Raw genomic sequence first — 20846 nt, forward strand, 5'->3', positions numbered from 1 at the left:
AGGAAAAAAAAAAATAGAAAAAACCCCAAAAAATCTATTTTTAGCAACTTGCAGAACAAACAAGATTATTTGTTATTCTTGTTTTGTTTTTAAAAGCAGGTAAGAAAATGCCTTGTCCATTTATACTTGCTTTATCTACCACTTACTGTAGTTTAAGATTGTACAAATCAGTCACAAAGAGTCAAAAGAGAGTCTACCTTGAAAGTGTTAACCTTGTATATTGTTATACTTCTGAGTCCCTTCTCTTCACAGAGCTATAATCTGGCTATACAGTTCCTAATCTTAATAGAAGGACATACACATGGTTTTGCCTAGAATTGATATTATAGACTACTTAAAATGACATTAAAGGCAGTATTAACCTCTACGCACGCCAGGGTACAGAGAAAGAGCATCAGCCGTCAGGATGCCAACGTTTTTCAGTTAACACTTGCACAGTCAAAGCGTTTGCAAGCCTACTCACAAGTTATCAAACAAAAAAAACCCCACCAGGAACCCCATGCCCAGACTAGGGAAAGCCATTTCCTGTGGGATTTCTCCTTACTTTGCTAGCTCCCGGACATCTTGCTCTATACACTAGATGGAGCTTTGTCCCCTGTGTCCCCAGCCTGCCGGCTGGCACTGCACCACCTTAGGGATAAAAAGGGTAAAGAGGCAACGGGTGAAATGCCGACCTCACCCCGGATAAACAGAGTGCACACAACGGCTTCAGGCAGGGCATGATACCAAGCGAGTATCTGGGCTCTCACCTTACGTACCCTCCCCATCCTGCTCCCCTCCCACCCCCAATTAATCTCTCATTCGAGCACGGTGGCTTTCCTGGATCCCTCTTCACACTCCCACTTATTTTCTTTCAACATAAACTCTTCAATCTCCCCTCCAGTAACCTCAAACACCTGTAACTAGCACCTCTGCTAAGGCTCCAGACTTGGATCCATTGACACTTTTGGGAAAACCACTCATTGATTACAGTAAAATTCCCCTTCACTTCTATCTGCTGGATTGGGTCTGTGTTGTTTCAGAACATCGTTCGGGAGAAACAGCTCATCCTTCTGGTGAGCTGCCACAACTCCATTAGGATCTTTCAAAGCACAACAGGATACGGCCCATCATCGGTATTTCTATGATGAATTTAAACTCAGTGTGACAGAGAAGAGCCCAGGGGAATGAATCACTCCTAATGCCACAAGTGGCCAGACTGCAACTCAACCGTAAGAAGTAGCAGCCTCAGGCTGTATCAGGCAAGGTAGTACCAAAGAGGATGGAGAAGCACTAGTGTCCATCGTACAAGATGTCTGTGGAAGCCAGGCTCCTGCCTGGGCGCCTCTGCTCAAGAACAAGGAGTTGAAATTGAAGTGATGAGAGAGACAAGAGCCCACTTCATAGTGGGAAGCTAAAGAAAAGTTTGGCATTTTAATCTCACAAAATGGAGGTTGACAGGGATGAGTGTTGCTGTCTATAAATACAGCAGAGAAACAAACACCCAGGAGAGAACAACCCTGGCATGTCACCAAGCGATATGAACCAGCTATGAACAAGATTAAATTGGTACCAACAGTCTCATTCTGAGAAGTCCACTCCCAAAACAGTTTCCAACTGGAGGACTGGTGAAGGAACAACTTGCTGCTTTTCAGATAAAGACTCGTTGCCTAATCAAAGTAGGTCACTCTGGAACGAAGCAGCCAGTAATGAATTACAGGCCACAGAAGATGCCCTCCAGCCAAAAGCTCCAACGGGACTGATGCAGGACAACGCAAACTCTCTGGCAGAGCATACAGATCTGAAGTAGCGCTGGACTAAAGTATTGCACACAACAGGAGCTGTTGCCTTCACATATATCAGCACGGCCAAATGCAATCCTTCTGGAAGGCAAGCATGCTAGCTTGAGCAGGCTTCTCAGCGGGTCCCACCAAAACAAAGATGCTCTTCTAGAGCTACCAGCCTATCCGGACCCTAACAAAACGTTGTTCATCATCTGGCACGCTGGGTTGGCTAGAAAGCGAGTGCCAGCAGTCATCGTGCTGCAATTTCTTGGAATCTTCCCCATCGCCCCCACCTTGAAGGACACCATTGCCCATATCTTCTCCCACGTTAGCCCAGCTAAGTGAGCCAGAGTTCAGGAGTGTTGAACTGAAGCAGTAAATAATACCTCAAAAATGCAACCCCTCCTTTCCAACTAATTTAGAAATAGTTTGAGTGCCTATGTCATCACTTTGCAAGTAAGTGACTACAGTTTAGCTGACTCCACACCTTTTGTGTCTGGTTGCTGCACTATTCCCCAGATTTCTGCACCGAACCATGCAGAGACCAGAGGGGTCCAGTGCTTCCTTAGTTTGGGGCAGCCACACATTCAAATGGAAAAAGTCAATGGATAAAACTAATTTAAAAGTACTAACATTAGGAAAAGGTCTGAAAATAGGCTCCGAATAAAGGTCATTTTTGCAATGCAGAAGTTCCTCCAAGTCTATATTTCTTAAATAGGCAAAAACTCTCATCAAGTAGTACAAATAACTGACATAACAGCACAAAAAGAAAGCTAGAGTTAGAAAACTGTGGGAGCAGGTGATGAAAAGGAGAAGCTGTTATTTGTTCACATCAGAACGATCAGCCTTGGTCCCTGTTTTCTTTCTGTTGATCACACCACGTTATTCTGTTTAACTGGCCTGCAGAGTCAGCACCAATAAGTTTTGCCCAAATCAAGTGCTCAAGTAGGTCACCAGTTTTGATCAAAAATATTTGCTTCTTTATTCAGTTGAGGAACAAAATAAAAATACAAAAATAAATAAAAGGCACACCTACCATACGTCCTTCTCCTAGAAGGCGGCCTCCCATGGTTCCCAAGCAATGGCTTCCTGACCTGCCCCAGGGTACCTCTAACAGTCCAGACTGGACAGCCAAAACCAGTCAGTCAATTTAATTATTTTTTCAGGTCAAAATATTTATAACAGAACTTACAGCAGACTTTAATAGAGGAAGAAAACACACATTCCCTTACAGGGAGTTTGCTTTGCAAGGAGAGCTAAGCCAATTTCCCCTTCAAGAGTCTTAACACCACACCTTCATTTGCCCACCACTTTCTGCCATTCTGGAAAGCTGGAGCTCTCATGCTTTAAACTACCAAGCATTAAGGGCTAATCTACAGAAGCTCACCTGCCCTTCCTCTCCCAAGCAAAAACTGGTAAACCAAAGATGACGTTAAATAAGTACATAATCTACATAAATAAAACCAAGAAATAGCTACTACAAAAAGAGACAATTTAAAGTAGACAAAAGGCATGCAGACAAAGAAATGTAATCCAGAGCACATTTAAGAGGGACACCGTTCAAAGACAAGACAGCAGCTGAAGGGGTCAACAGCCACACATCATCTGACAAAGATGCTATCACCCGTAATGACTTTCAACGCAAGGATTTTGAGCAGAGCCTCTTAGGGGACTTACTTGGGGACACAAAGCCTGGGCAGTAAAGACAGCACTTGAAACCACATCTCTAAATCCCAGTATCATCCATCCTCTGCAGCCAACAGTCATGTGTCTTTCATTATCCCGCCTACCACCGGCAAGCAACACAAGACATAACTGAAGGTGAACCCACCAGGCTCTTGCAATACCTACTCACAAGTTTGGCAGAGAAGAACCCTTTCAGTCCATTCCACCAGCGTTAAAAACCCAAACCCTTGGCATCCCATTATTGTTCAACATCCTGGACTTGCCATTCAATATTTCCACTGAAGTTCAAAAGTGGAGCAGAGTGAAAACACCTTCACTGGCCATGTTAATTCCAGCCTGGGAATAATGAACTTCAGCCACCAGTGCTCTTTTAATACAGTCTAATTTATTCTGAAGAAAAGTAATAATTAAGAAGTACATAAAACCAAAGTATGCAACCTGAAAAACATCCTCCTGTCTGCCAGAGCAAGCACTTTCTAAAGACACATTGGCTGATGGTGCTAAAATTGTTTTTTAAAAGTAACTGAGGGAAAGCAGAGATGATCTACAAAATACACAACAATGTTATGCTGAAAATGTTAATGCTGAAAAAATTAAAGTAGATCAAATGCATTAGGTATATAGACCTAATCATTAGAACATATTACGAGTTGTTTGAAGCTGAAGTCTTTAATATTTGAATGCTTACATGTGAGGTTTTAAAAATCCAACAAGTGTTTAGTACTACTAAAAAGGCAGCACATAAAATCTTTCCAGACTGGGATTCAAAAATTACCTGAAAAGAGAGCAAGAAAGCCCTAGGCAAAAAAAATTCAAATTTCACCACCCATCCTACCACACACCTCTGCAGAACCAGCACCAGGTAAATTGGGGATTGCAAAGTCAGCTCAAATAATGCAGTTCCCAGGACAACGGGGGTTGATTTTCAAACAGGTCCAAGACCTTGGTACTGTAGTGGCCCGGAAAAGGATTGCAGATGAAACATTAGCAAGTGCTACCAAGGGAAGCACTTTGATACCAGTGGTCTTACAAGTAATAAAACCGTGTTCCTGTTACTGTTATTACATCAGGTAAGTTCTGTTCTTCTTTATTTAAGGAAAACCTCAATATACTGCCATAAAAAGGTCAATAAAAGGCTACTGCGATTCCAGCGAAAGCAGAAGATCATAGTCCGAGGGATGAAAAGCCCTCTCCACGTCCACATGCAAGAAGCAGACTGAAGATGGTACAAATGGTCCAATTCACCTCTAGAAGACCACAGCATTTCCAAGACAGTCTAAGGAAAATAAGCTGAGAATAGTGTCCTCAAAACAAAACCAAGTCACAAAAATCCCCAAACCACCCACTGAACCACGGCAGCTCTTCATGTATTACTGTAAGGACATATTACTACGGGGATAACTCATGGACAAGACCCATTTTCCAACATCATTCCCCTGTGCTGATACTCTTCCCCCTGAATAGAAAGGTGCACCCCCCAGTCTTGGGATAACAGGTACGTGGAGACCATGCTCCAGAAAACCTGAAGAAGTCAGTTTTGTTTGAAATTGGCCAGTATGTTCTAGATTTAGCTGCAGCAGCTTAAAAGCCTGGTTTCTAGCTTTCCCACTGCATTATTCAACAGTGGCATCACTTTATCAACTGTCCAAGTAGTACCCTCCAAGAAGCAATATATTCAAGAGCTTTTCCATAATGATGTTCTCCATCATAACTAGAGCAGCAAAACAAAAATTGATATTGGAAGAGAACGGCTGAAGTTTTCTATACCAAAGTCCATCTTTATAAATTTTCATTTGAGATTAAATGCCATGTAACTCTTTGGAACTAGCAAATCAAAATACAAACACAATGTGGGACCCACCCTGCATGCATTTTTGTATTGGTTAACTTTTCACATGCATAAAAATCTAAGCAGTTAACTTCAAGCCAGAAATGCCAAATCATATACTTCCCTCATTCCAATTGAAAAGGTGAATATAACTATTCCCAGTGTGGCTGGGAGCCTACAGATGCATGAGAAGACGACAAGAAAATTAAAAAAAAAAACAAAAAAACTCCCACAAACAGACCCAAGTACCTACAAAAAATAGATTTAAAACTGCATTTCCGCAAAGCAATAAAACAACATGCTGCTTTGGAAACATCCTTCTATTCCTATTTACCATAATGGTGGTATGAATTACTGCCAAAGTAAACTTCAAAAATTTGTTTGCCATGGAAGAAAACCAAGCAAACTGGAGTTCTACGCGCAGAATCCCATTTCAAGAGTGTGAAGGTTTCTTTGTTCCCTTTAGTGTCAGGTAATTTCAAACTTTTAGGTCAATGTATTTTATTGTGCTTGCAAAACCTTTGTTTAAAAATATTGTAATATTATGATTTTTTTTAAAAAAGCCATTCCTAAAAAATCAAAAAAGCCCTGCTAAACGTCCTGTGTAAATATGTCACTAAGTGCATCATTTTCCCTATTCTATCAGTCTACTCCCAAAAGCTTGGCATCTGAAAGCAAAATATTATTTCATGTAGTGAAGAGAGAAGGTATGTTTTTTGAAAAAATGTTTGTATAAAGTCCAGGAGAAAGATATGTTTACAATTTTAATAAAAGTAAAGCACAAATTACTTAATCTATACTCTTAAATGGCAGTTTCTGACCACTAACAACCGTAAATACAGATAAGACCTTTTATACAACTATCATGCTAAATTTCAAGTTTCTGTAAGCAGCCCGATAAAGCAGCCCAATTATTCCTCCCTTACTTATCTGTTATCTAAAAAACACAGATGATACCATTTCAGACACTAGAAAGAACTTTCTGCGCTGTGGCTCAGCCACCCCAACAGATCACTATGCACAAACACGAGTTCTCCTTCTCCATCCTTGCTTTCCACTTAGGTCTTCTGCATCTCCCTGGTTTTAAGGTCCTATCTTCAGCACAGACATCTAAGCAAACAGCAATTTCTGTAAGTTACTTCATAAAGTTTATGTTACTTACTCGAGGTATTTCTCATGGTATTTGTCCTAATAGCCTTAGGATTTAAACTCAAATTGCAAGGTTAGGTTCTTAGCTGCTGCAGGATTGGGGAGAAAGAGAAGCCGATTTTAATGAGATTATTAGATAGCAAACTTTCACTAAACATTTAATTACAACATATAAATTCAGCGCATCGTAACCAAATTTAGCTGGGACACGGTCCCAAACCCAGGGAAATCAATAGGAGTCTTTCATTCTTACTTCCCGTGGACTAACGCTCTTTTGGCACAGACGGTATTTGACTACAGCCCTTTCCGCTGGAACTCGTCTGCCCTTACTGCATCCGAGCAAGCTGCACCGAAACGGCAAGCGCAAAGGCAGCGTCGACGCCGGCGCGTACGGCATCAGTTCTGCAGTCCACGGCGTTTGCAACGCAGCGAACCACGCACCAGCTGGCCGAACATTAAAGCACAGACGCAGGTCTTGCGTATGCTTGTTATGTTGCACAGAAGAAAAAGAAGCAAGCAAGGAAATACTCCCTCCCCCCCCCCGCCCCGTGTGGGTTTGCGTTTTTTGTTGTTCTAAGTCAGATAATTTCTTAATTTTATTCCTTCCTGGGCCGGGAGGGGAGGGGGAAGAAATAAAATCCTTCAACACGGTTTGTTCTCCAACTCCTGCAAGCCAGCTGCAGGAGCCGACGTGCAAACGCAACCCCGTGCTGGCACCAGGAGAGACAACTGCTCTGTACAACTGCTGCAGCCCAGAGAGAAAGGACCGAGAACTTACCCGGGGGATTCATTCTTTCTCTTTTCGATCCAGCAAGGCAAGAGCTCACCAGGAACTGAGCTCCTGATGGCCACAAAACCAAGACTAGACAGAAAGGTCTTAGTAAGCACCGGCTTCCAGAAACTGCACTTCCACTCCTACCATCCACCTCCTAACCCCGCCGCTGCATTTGTGGCTGCCTTTGTTAGAATACTTCTGCAAATGAAAACAGATGAGTAACTATTGCTGCTTTAGCAAACTCCCAAGCCCATGGTCACTAATAATAGCTTTGTTCCTTTTATTACTAAACAAAACAACAAAAAAAAAAGTTTAAATGCTTGTATAAAATGCACGTTGCTGAACGTTTTCTTTCATTGATCCAGTGCCATTTTCCAAACAAGCTTAGGCCCAGGACTCTCGAACAATTTATGTGGATCAACACAATGCGGCACAATCTCAGGCTTGTTGAAGGGGCGTCCCTCACCAAAAAATAAAAACAATCAGGTTTTGTGCTCCTTCACTTTAGCTATTAAGAGTTCAATTAAAAAAAACAAAACAAAACCAAACCAAAACACCCCCGCCCCCCCCAACAAAAACAGAAACAAAAGCTGAACGGAGACATTCCCACTTTTTGCACGAACTTAAACCCAAATACAGATCTGAGCTCTCCGGTATGCGGCATCCCGGAGCTTATGAACTCAGAAAGGCAAAGGTGCTTTGGCAGGCTGAGCTCCCGGCTCCCCGCTGGCACACCGGCCCCGAGCCGGCTCGGCTCCGCTCCGGCTCCGGCTCCGCTCCGGGAGTGAACAGGCGGGACGGGAGGGAAAGGGCGGCGTGGGGGGAAGAGCCGGTGGAGAACAGCAACACGAGAGGAAGACAACGGAGAGGGTATGAGGCCATTGCTGTGAAATGCCGATGGGAGAATGATAAGAAACTTTCCCTTGCACAAACCCTGACCTGCTTCACCGCTGAACGGGGGGAAGGGGGGGGAAGGGGGGGGAAGGGGGGGGGGAAGGGGGGGGAAGGGGGGGGTGGAAGAAGGGGGGTGGAAATAAAAACCACCATAAAAAAATACTGTTGTTAAAAGAAAAATAATCAGATTTTTCTCCCTAGAATCAAATCAATTACAGGAACTCCTAAATGCAGTAAAAATAACTGGCTTGCAAATCAGCCCTTTTTATCAGAAAGTCTCCCATGCTTCTGCCTAACACAGAGTCCCACTACACACCCCGTTTGGCCCTGGACTGCTATAGCCTCCTACTCTTCCCACCACCCATGCTCACGCCAGTGGCCGAGCAGAGGCTGTGCCTCCCAGCTTCCCTGGCCTGGCGTGCAGGATTTCATGCCAGCCTTGGATTTAACCATAGCACCGTCAAGCCCAGGGCCCCTGCGAGCCTGCACAACGTGCCTGGGAAATGACTCGGAGCCGCTGGGCTTTGGCCACACATGCTGGAAGGTGAGTAGACATCAAGAAAGAAAAAAAAAAAGTTTTTTGAATGAAAGTCAGGCCACAGCATTTTCATATTGTTAACATCCTGAAGCTTCCAGTGGGTTTTAACTCATTAATTTCTATTATTGGGTTGACTGTTGCTGAATAATCCCAAACATCACACGGCAAGTGGGGTTTTTTTTACAGGAAGTAACCAAGCCAGAAGCAGCGAAAGCATCCTCTTGTTCTTGTGTGAGCTTTTTTTTTTTAGTTGATTTGAACAATGGCACCATGAAACAGCTTACAATAATGACTGTTACAAAATAGGAAGCTGAATTATTAGGCAAGCTTCATCTGCGTAACTCAATCAGCCTAGGGAGGATATGACAGGCACGACTAAGACAAAGGACTGGACTCAGTGACCCCAGGCATCTCCGTCAAGACTCTGTTTCTGCAACTGAGTTACTTCAGAGTTGAAGTTTGCTTTTGCTCCGTCATTAGATGCACCATTCCTGTAAACTGCACAGCAAAGCACACGTACTTCCCAAGAAAGCGGATAACAAAACGTGCACACAGAAAGGAAACATTTTGGAGAGGCTCTGATGAGAACTCTACCTGAAAATAAGTTCCAGAATGGAAAAGCAAAGTTTAGTATTTAATCTTTTTCGTGTACAAGAGGTACACACAGCAGGACACGTAAATCGTGAGTTAGTCTTTAAGGAAATAAGTCAAGCATAGCTTTCACAAAACAACAAAAAATAACTGTTAAAAGTGATCTTTAAGTAGCTGCAAGGTTCAAAGGCACAGAATTTCTACAAGCCTGCCAAGAGCACCACTGGGACCAGCTCTAGAGTGATACATTTTGGACCAGATGATCAGTAACCAAAGGCAGACACCCACCATCCCATCATTACAATAACCCTCCTGAAACTATGAAAATCAGGCCTAAGTGCTCATCTGAGCAATACTTCTGTAGACAGCAGCAACACAAGTGGCTGAGCAACAGCAATACAGGAACCTGTAAGTGAATCATTAACGAGCAATGATTTCTCCATTACTCACCGTGGATATAGAGTTACTGTGGGTAAGATTTGTTTCTAAAAAAAGGGAACAGCCGACAACATGAGTACTAACACATTCAAAGCTCGACACAATGTAGAAAGGAAAGAGGAAGGCATGGCTGTCAGTCAGTCTTTGTCCAAAAGAGCCGTTCATTGAGGAAGGCTCCGTGGAAGCACAGCAGCATCACACACCATCTCCTTCCGCAGGGGTCGTGTTCAGGGGCGCAGGTCAACTGGTTGTTGATTTTGCCTTACACCAAGAAATTATTAACTCATTCTACAAAAGCTATACATCTGTCAGACTAGTGATACAGATCAATAGCCAACAACCTACACGTCAACAGCTTGACCTCTAGGCAAGGGTTTCCATACCCCTTTACCCACATTCTAGAGTAAATACTCCTAGTACATTTTCTCCAAGCATTTGCGGTCTATGCTGCTGGAAATCAGCAACAAGAGAACCAAGCTGACATTCTCAGCCATTCTTTAGGCAAGATTAGCAAGCAATTAAAGCTGTTGTATGAGGAATTTTAAGTGCTCTATGACTTCATGCCAAACAAGAGCTAGTCAAGCACTGGAATTTATTTTTTACCATTCTGTTCTATATAGAACCAGAAGACAGATTTAAAGAAAAGATTTCTGAAGCAAGGATTCAAACGATTACCAAAACATCTATTCTAGTTTAAATACTAATATATGCTGAAAGAAGTTCTGCATCAAAAAAGGACATGCAAAGCATTCTGATTGCTTCCTCCCAAAAATATCAAAGTTAATATATTCCTACAAAACATCCCCATTTCAACCAAACTGGGGGTTTTAAATAATTTTATTGTTTTGTTGGCAAAACATAATTAACAGTTATGCTAATTGCACCCCAGCTGGTTTGGGTGCAGCACATCCTGGGAACACTTTTAAAGCCCAGAGCCAAATCTCAGCCCCAAAAGCAAAGGAGTGCCTTGCCACCCATTGCCGACAGCCAGATCCACCAGAACACGTAGCAGAGAATACAGCTTTTGTCCCAAGAGTTGATCATTTAGTCCCAGCTACACCTCTTCATTAAGTTGCTAGGAAAACTGGATGAAATAACAGAGAAGGCCATGCGTTTCATGGGGTTATGAGTGACAAGACCTTCAAGCTTGTTTTTAAGTACAACAGAAAATAAAGAAGATTTTGTGAACTGTCACCCACAGCAACAATTGCACAGCTTGCATGGGTTTGATAATACGGTTTGAAAATAATTATTTTCATAAGTACACCAACTGAAGCAGAAAAAAAAGTTACAATGAACAAAGAGAGTAAATGAAGTTAAATAAGGCAAATAAAGCCTCAGCTACAGTTTCAGACTGATCTGCTGTTCATATAAAGAACGCTCTAGTTGGAGATTAGGGGTGAGAAATAAGAACTCATTAGCTCTTCTTCAGGGTTCATGATTCAAATCTGACAAAACACACACTTCAGTGTTTCCAAGCTTAAAGAAAATTCCAGCAGGGTCACGGAAGATGCTATTTATAGCTGGCTTAATCTCTGTGCACTCAAACACAGCTTTTGTACATACACGTATTTTGTTAGCACTTGAATTAAAAAAAAAAAAATACTAAAAAAAAAGTAATCATCCACAAGTTCTGAAAATGCAAAGGAGTTCTTCCTCTTTATATTAGCTGTTCCTGACTAAATGGCACCAAAAACCAGCCTATAGTTTTTCTAGTCAAAACTGTTACCAGAAAAAAACAAGTCCTGGAAAATATTCAGTGACAAAACTGAGAAAGAAGAATGTGGAAAGTTACCAGCAATTCATTCCTTCAATAGGAAACAAACTCTTCCCACCCTCAATGTACCTATGGGTACAGCTGAGATTGCTCTGTAACCTGGAACATCCAGGCGGTGAAAGGCATTGGGAAGTGCCCGGCACCGGCAGCTGGAAGGAAAGCCAAGAGCCCTGGTCTTTAAGGTCATGCTGCAAATATAAACCCAGCTAAGCCCTCTGACAGAAGGAAAATACACTAGAAACCCATGGTGCTCCGCTCTGCCTTGATTCCTGACCGGCTGCTCACTGCAAAGATCATTTAGGTCTGGAGCTCTTCTTAGCAGGGCAAAGCAAACGGGTCAGACCCCTGTGCAGCCTACACCGGGATCGGGGAGAGGCAATGTGCCGGCTCCCGTGCCAGGCAAACGGTGCCTCACCAAACTGCCTGCCTTCTACGGCGAGAGGGCTGCCTCAGCGGACAAAACCGGAGAGCAGCGACCGCTGTCATCCTGACAAGGTGCGAGAATCTGGACAGACTGCCTGGCTCTAGGGGCAGCGGTCAGCAGGTCAACCCACATGTGGCGGGTGGTCAACAGTAGCAATCCTCAGGGGGTCAATACTGGTGTCAACATTGTTCAACATTTTCTTCAGTGATCTTGACTAGAAGCTTGACTAGACAAGGTTGCTTAGCACCTTGTCCAACTCTGAACTTGGACATTGAGCCATGGGGTTGGACCTGGTGACCTTCAGGGATCCCTTCCAACCCAAATTATTTTTGGTTCCGAAACACTGAAGTTTAGTCTTTGCCTTTTAAATTACTGATCATATACTTAAAAGCATGGAGAAATGCAAGTTAGAAAGGTTTCAGCCATGGCAGATGGTATGAAGAATGATGTAGCCCAAACCCTGCATCACCCCTTGGAAAGATAGAGAAGTACATTTACGTAGTTGCAACAAGACCCTTGCAACTCTTCAATAACTGCTCTGTGCATGTATTGCTACACAAGCTCCACACAAGTCATTTACTCACAGGGCTTTTGTTACTACATTCTTTATGAATCCATAAAAGAAAGTTTGTTGAACTACTGTAGTTTTCAGACATTTAGAGGTTGAATGTGCCTACCAGCCAAACCCTTTTAATAGAATTAAATAGAGATTTCATGTAAGCTTTTAATAATGTTGACAACTACTAAACTTCAGTTAGCTGAGCCAACAAGAAACCACTGAACCCTTACATATGTTTTCCTCTCCCCATCAAGCATGCCCAGTGCAGAACGCTGTGCAGAGACACCAAATTTCCCTATCTACCTTCTTAAAACACTAGCGGATCAAATCTGACTGTAAGGGAGCGGTGAGGGGCTGAACCCCACTCCTTCCCCCGATACAACGCTCCAGTGAGTCTGCCCTCGGCATCCTCCCAGCTGAAATCCAACCCATGCGCACACACAGGTTGTTTGGCATGCCACTGTTCTGCAACAGTCCCAGTGCCCAAGGTCAGTTTTATTACCTTTAAGCAGGTTTAGGAAAGTTTATATGTTGGAGGAGCATGGCAGAGCATCTTCTTTACCAACGCTACTGTCAGTGACAACGCCACATTACCGACATGCTGCGTTTAAGGCTCTGAGTTAATAGCTATTCAAGCACTGAAAACAGAAATACTTTACCAATGTACATGCACTGGAAAAAAATCACGCAGAATCAGTCAGAGAAAACTAAAAAGGAGAGATTCTAAGTGATAGAAATCTTCTAGCAGTCATAATTCATAACCAGCTGTCATTTCTCTTAAGGTACGCCTCAAGGAAACTTGATGTACATCCAAACTTCTGCAAGCTTGCTGCTTTCTGTTGGATGCACCTTTCATTTTCCCTGAGAGTGCAAATCATGTTCTGGAAAGGCTACAGCATACCAGGGATACTTAAAATAGAAAGGCCTGTAACTGGTGATACTGCAAATATAAATACAGTGATTGGTATAGCGGTGGGTGTAATAGCGGTGACACGGACCCAGAGCAGCCCCGTGCTCAAACTCTGCTGGCAAGCTGCTGGCAGCTCCCTAAAACGCAGGCAGAAGAGAGGGAATAGCCGTTTAACAGTTCGAACGGGTATAATGCAAACAAAATGAGTCCTGCCAAATTCACAGCACAATTCTAACCCTCAGGCTTCAGTGTTACTAAATTTAGGAGTTTCAGCACAGGAAGGGAGGTAAGAGAGCTACAGAAGTGCTGTAGTAACGTAACGGTTAGAGCGCGAGCCGATTGCAATTCTGTGTAATTTTGACCTTGCTGTACAAACAAAAAAAAACCCAAACAAACAAAAAAAAAAGGAATTTGCAGTTGGCAGCTGGGGCATCGTGTCTAACTGCCCCTTTTGTATGACCAGGGGAAAGCACAACCATGGCTTTCTGTAATAGCAAACTTTAGAGAAGGATACAAACACCAAATCAAGAACCTCAGAGAAAAAATCTGGACTGAAATGCTTGGCCACCAAACTAGCAAAGCCAACAAACCTGAAAGTCTGCTTAAAAATATTAGATGTCAAAGTTATCAAAGCACAACACCACTTAGAACTGTCTCTAATGTAATAATGTCATGTTTATTTTTGTCCTTGACTCCAGAGTAGGTGCTACAGCTATATTTGTGCTTCTTGTAGCATTTTAAAGGAAACACACAGGGACTGAGAAGAGTAGTAGAGGGTGTATTAGATTATCTATTTCAGAGAGCAGCCTTGGTGCATCATCAAGTTAATAAGCAATTTCAGGTCAACAGAAAGACCAAAGCATATACTGAGAAATACTTTTCCAAACATTTTAAAGTATTGGACTAAGAACAAACAATACTCCACAGATATTAAAATAATTTAGTGAGCCTTGTTTGGTAAACTAAAAGAAAAAAAAAAATACTTCAAAAACTTCATCTAATAGGTGACTAAGCCAGTGCTCAGAGCCACTTGAGCATACGGTCCGTTGTGGCAGTGTCATTCAAGCCATCGGGCACTGCAGCACACACATCTTGACAGCAAGTCTTCCCAAAGCTTCTGAAGAAAACACTCATGATCTCTCCGGCTACTGCTGAGCACGTCGCACCGAACTTCTTGCCGAAGACAGAAAAGATTGCTGCCAAGGGACAGCTACTCCCATGACAAATAACACCTTCTAGTAGCAGCAGTCTAGCTTTAGGGACAATGAAAGTATGGTTCTTGCACCCAGAGAGGGGCTCACCCATTTTAGGGGAACATTACCTTAGGCAGGCAAAGTCAGGCCTGCAGTAAATCTCATTATTTTATAACAAATAAGAGCACCATGTTGCTGAAGCTAATTTAAAGTAATTTCAAAAAGATCAAAAACTGGTAAAGAAATAAAACCTGTACAAATTATTTGTTTTACTTCTAAGTCTTAACCAGGAAAAAATAAGCCCCGTCACAAGGCCACAAGGCCAAAATTACCAAATTCAAAGTATTCTGAAAAGAAGCCTAGCTAAAAGTTTGGGACATCTCACACTCAAAAAGACACACACACCCCCCAAACACCAAAAAACCCTACAAAAACACAAACCAAAAAAAACAACCAGCTTCACATTTGGTGAAATATGGCCTCAAGTTGCGCCAGGGGAGGTTTAGGTTGGATATTAGGAAAAATTTCTTCACTGAGAGGGTGGTCAAGCATTGGAACAGGCTGCCCAGGGAGGTGGTGGAGTCACCATCACTGGAAGTGTTCAAAAAACGTGTGGATGTGGCACTTCAAGACATGGTTTAGGGGACACGGTGGTATTGGGTTAATGGTTGGACTTGATGATCTTGAAGGTCCTTTCCAACCTTAGTGATTCTGTGAAATAACATCGTGTCTAGGCAATCTGAGAGGAGAGGTCTGTCCCTGTCAGGAGCCACCAGCAATTGCTGCAGGAGACATTCTACCCCGCTTGTTTTCAAAGACTCCAGAGATGCAGAAACCATCCCCTTCTAGTTTGTGTCCACCTTGTCCTCAGTGTAAGGCTGAGCATTTGGTCTGTAGGAGACAGTTTCTTTCAGCTTCTCGTGAGACATCCCATGCAGGAGGTGGGGCCACCATTCAGCCCCTCCACGTCCAGTGCTCACCTTAGGTGCCACACTCACTTCGTGCTTATAAAGACCTTCAGGAAATCACAGCCAACACACAAGGATGGTAGGCTGGCTACATCTATAGCTTTAGCCAACAGATCTTAGTCTCCATCTTATTTCATGTCGGAAAGGTCAGTGTGACCAGTCTCCAAAAATCAGCCAGAAGCCCCCACTTCACTCATCACCTCCCTAAGTTAGGCTACAAGTTTCAACACAGAAAGTTGCCTGCCCTTCTCTCTCCTTCCCTTTTCTTCTTCCTGCTTGGTCTTTCTTGCTCCTTACCCCAAGCTTAGGTTGACAGGCCACAGATAATGTGAGCTGGACTCAGGTGTCCACATAGAAAAGCCATTGTTTAAAGGTCTTGGGCCAGAGCTCAGAGACTCGAAGTAGATAGCCCCTTGCTCAGTCTTACCTGTATTCAGTACAGCTCCTTTGCTTCCCTAAATACAAAAGAAACCAGGACAGATGACTGCAGGATGTATCTGCAAGTACTCACTAAGAGCAGCTGATGAACAAATCCATTTGCCCAAAACATCAAAAGTTATATTCTTGTAACAAGAAAAAGCGATGTTCTTGCAGCCATGATGATCACAGGATATGAGCAATTCAAGAGCTTATAAGGAGACAACTTCATTAGATCAAGAGAAACCCATGGGGCGGGGGGGGCAGATACGACACACCATAAGCTTTTAGTAGACAAATTCTTCATTAGGCTTCCAGGTACTCATACCTAGCACTGCTCAGACCACCACCAAGCTCCAAAATACACCTTTTTTGTTTTGGTATTTCTCACACAAGGCAGAAGCAGGGCAAAAAGACAGACGGGACACTGGATAACACCATTTCCCTCCTGTGAGGTCAGCACAGTTATATTCAAGGTCTACCAGTTCCAGCATCTACTTACATGATTGAAGAAAACTACCAAACTAAGAAAACCTTTGCTTAAGGGTTGACCAAATCTAAAATACCATTAAGTGCACTGCTGTCCCAATAGCATATCAACAGACAAATCAGCATTAGCAATGCAGAGATTTTTCATATGCCATTGGTTCCATAAACCAAGAAAAATGCTGTTATTGTGGAACAATTGAGATTTCTTATGAACTAATAATTTAACCATAAAAACATTAATTGACTCCTTTTCACTACATTTTGCAGAAGCCCAGTTCTCAGAAGCAAAGCCAACTCCACTTAAATTCGATTAGTTTTGGGGAGGAGGGGGGTAGGGAGACAGGAAATAATTAATGATTTATGAACAGAAAAGAAAAATCCTAATGCGATCATTTCCAATTCAGTTGGCAAGTTTTCCTTTATTGTATCACAGGAACATGCTAAATCAAGTCACCACATCTGAATTCCTCCCTTTCCATGACAGAAGCATACTGAGGCTCTAACATCACCAATGTCACACAGTACAGCCTTCAAGGTAAATCCTAGTTATCCCACTGCTAGCCACAGAAGCAAAGAATTCTGAGTAAACAGGCAAAAATAAATCACAGTGAGATGTAAGCTACAAAGCACACATTAGGGCTGGTTTGGGCCATGGACATATGGATTAACAGATAGTCAAGCAGAGGATAAAAAGCAAAAACGAGGCAGAGATGTCAGAACCACTTCTCACCCTCTCGTGAACCCAAAGCAAACTCACGTCCTGCCACAAGTGCATGCTCTCCCATGCTAGACTGGTCTCAGAAATGGCCAGTTTGCAAAATCCTTACAGGACAAAAAAGTCCTTGATACAGAAGGTATCGATACAAAAGGTGGGCTCTCCTTTTCCTGCAACCTGTACCCGTACCTGTAACTAATACTACCATTCATTGTTTCTGTATTACTTACTTTACCGCCCTTTCTTACCATACCAAAGTTAAATAAGTTCACATAACTAGAGTTCTAGGGATCGTCCTTGGATTTGTGCTGTACAAAACACTATGAAGTACAGAGGTATAGCCAGGATTCCTCTGTACTGTGAAAACAGAGTGTAAGTACAAGTAAGAATCAAGATTTGGCTATTAGGCATGAAGCTACAGAGATTTCAGCTAGTCTTCAGTGGTACAGGGAGAGGACAGAGATTAGAATAAAGTAGAAGACTTCACAGCAGAAGAAAGGATGTAGTAGAAGAGGGCTCCTCCTTTAGGAGAAAGGGGCACAGGAAAATGCAAGAAAAGACAGAGATGCAGAGAAGACGCTGCCAGGACAACAGTTGGTGTGCAAGGAACAGCCCCGAGGGCTACGGCACAGGTGGAGACCACAGCATGGAGGTAGAAGGCAGAGATTCAGGCCAGGTAAAATAAGCGACAGGAGAAGACAGGGCCAGAAAACAGTGTGGAGGGTAAGAGTGACTATCATCCGAGTAAGGATGGAGGAACACTTATCTGGGTGTATGTAGAGAAAGAGACAAGTGGGGCAAGAGATGCATGTTTATGGGTCCAAGAAGAACAGCATCTCTTTAGAAGTAAAAAAAACCCCCACAATCCACTATTGAAGAATTGAGAAAATAAGAACAAGAAACCCCAAAGGTTTTTGGTTTTGTTTTGATTAAGGAAAGGTCAAAGCTACAAGTGTTGTGTAACAAAAATTAAATGACAGTGTCAAGAAGTGAGCTGGTCAGAGTTCACTCTCTGTATGGGACCATGCAGGAGAACACTTCCCGGACACGGCCATGAGCAGACAGTACAGGAGCTTCCTTTTCCAGTAACCTGAAGGATGAGAAGTAGCCTGCTGTATGTGTTATTTCTCTGCCACGTCTCTCCAACCCTGTAGCTCCAGCACTGACTACTGAGCTATTCCTACCTGCCAAAGAGTATCATTGCCAGTAGCTTAAGGCCATGATTATTGGTAACTGCAACCAAGCTAGCTCTGTCTGCACAGGAGGAAGGGTTGTTTACGTTCTGCAATATTTTGTAATAAAATCCTATTTTCAGAAGCTCACAGGAGAGCTTTGCTTGGTGACAGTAACATCACATGAAGTAACTACAGGACTTGGCAAGGACGAGGGCTCTGGTTCCTGGCTGCTCTTCTACATCACCTGAGGGGAAGTTGTTCCCTTTTCTGTTTCCATTTCCACATTTGCAAGGCAGGAGTGATGATAAAGGCCTCTTCTGTAAGGCACTTTTTGAATTAGAAAACACAGCCACTGTTGTCCAGGCACAAACAATGGTCCCTGTTCTGAAGAAAACGGAGAGAGGCCAAATAAATACTTGGATGTATAACCCAAGCAGAGCTGCTCTGAGGGTGTGAAGCCTGGTAGACTTAGACATGGAAGGCTTAGAGATCTCCAGCAGCACCAGCTTTAAGGTGATGGGGGGAAGCACCTCCCCACACACACTTCTCCCTCCCTCCCAGCACCACCCAGAACAGCCCCCCATATACTTAACGATTCACTGCACAAGCAGCTAAGCGTTGGATGTACGTAAGGTCCAGACAACAAGGAAAAATCATTATGAAAAGTATCTGGGATGCTGGCAGATCTGCTTTCTTATTCACAGCATGCTGTATTTGCCTCTGCACTTTTTCCTTGCATCTCTGCCCAGCTGCGAACCGAAACTAGTTAAGTAACAGTACAGTTCACCTTTGATGATGCGGAGTTTCTAATGAGGGACTTCCCAAGAAAATAATACTCAGACTTTGAGTAATAATTATTCATACATGCTATAAATAAACACAGCTCCTAATACTTTTAATTACTGTTTCCACCAAGAAGTTATGTTCCCCTTAAATATTTACATTGTAAAAAGAAACCATACAACAGTTCTCCCAGTGATGGAGGAGTTGAAGAGTGGCCTAAGTCAAAATGGACTTACTGGAGACATCTTACTACAGCTTCCTTCTTTCAGACTATGTAAAAAGCTGATGAAGATCAAAAGCATTCATTTACTCCATGATACACGTTTGAACGAAATTAATTAAGTGGGTAAAGGTTTTGCCCAGCTGCATTAAAAGTTACAATTACATTTGAAAGCATTAAACAAGCCAGCTGTTAAATGACTTGCTTCTGCAATTCTGACAGACAGTAACCCTTACCGAGGCTTCCATTTTTCTACATTCCCTTCAGCATATTGGGTATTTTACCCACCGTGGGTGGGATTGCTCTGTCCCTCTAGCTGAAAACAGCTTATTTATCACAGTCACAAAACTTAAGCTCTTTTTACATTCCCCCCCCCATATATTAGCATGTCATGGGTTTTGCACATTCACTCATATATACACCAAGACTCTACCTGCCACATATAACCTACTTAATTACTTGTTTGCACTGCCACAGCACACAGGAGCAGTCGACATCAATCAGTATCTTGTACAAACAGCACTACACAAAGAGCAAGCGTGACCACTCATGTCCCAAAGAACTTATTATAGAAGATGGATAACATATGTAACGGGGGGGGACACACACAACGACAAAAGTGTGCCAGGAGATATCAACCGTCCTTACAACAGATACCAGCCAAAGGGTTCTGTTTGTCTTCTTTAAATAACAAATTTTTTTTAAAAAAACAAGGAATTCTTATAATGGATCTCTTCTTCTCTTTGAAGGAAGGAGAAATACTCCGGAAGGAGGAATACTTTTTCCCACACTAAAGTTAATGGTCAACTCATTTTGATGCCACAAGGCCAACAGGCAGAGGCTTTTACTTGAAACAGTGTTGTAGTTTACAATAGCCTTTCCTCTCCTTCCTCCCCAGGCGCTGCTTGGTGAACCTTCCCTTTCATTTTCTATGAGCAAAGTTGATTTTGGGTAATGCTGCCATAGGAAGTGTTGCAGCAGAAAGCATCTCAGGATCATCTTTACCTGCCAATTTACCCCTTGCGCTGGCAAGCTGAGAGATCTCAAGGGAAAGAACAGAGACAGATGGAAAAAAACAAGCTAACAAGACTATTTCTATTAAGAACATCTCAAAGGACAACCCAAAGAAACTGAAGAGATGGTGCAGAAAAAAACCCACAGGAGGAAAAAAAAGCAAGGTAAGCAGATTCAGTGAGACACCTGCTTAAAAGCTTTGCGAGATGACTCACCCAGTTCTCTGTTCCTCTCTCCAGCTTAGCTCGACACTGGATCAGAGGGAAGAGCTATACATCAGGAAAAAAGGGTGGAGTTGACAGAACATTTCCTGGGCAATCACAGGAGCAATAAGCAGCCTGTTTGTCCACCCAGTGCAAATTACAGGAGCATCAACACTGCTCAAACACACAGCACGCAAGAGTGCCCTGAGAAGTGCTCCATCAGCCCTACGCTGCCAGGATGCCGGAGGCTGGTTATAATCTGTCCCTGTGATAGCAAGCACCGGAGTGGGTACCACCCACTGGGAACAGTGCAGAGGTCCCTGTGTCCCACCGAGAC

General features: G+C 43.0%; 1 protein-coding gene across 2 annotated transcripts in view; it reads right to left on the minus strand.

Annotated features, from left to right (window-relative positions):
• The window catches only part of MITF (melanocyte inducing transcription factor), a gene marked incomplete at its 5' end in the record, with an annotated part of 109607 nt that overhangs the window by 61041 nt on the left and 27720 nt on the right, over positions 1-20846 (minus strand). The window lies entirely within an intron of this gene.

This window comes from Phaethon aethereus, assembly GCF_964289735.1.
Source record: "Phaethon aethereus genome assembly, chromosome: 11".
Lineage (NCBI taxonomy): Eukaryota > Metazoa > Chordata > Aves > Phaethontiformes > Phaethontidae > Phaethon > Phaethon aethereus.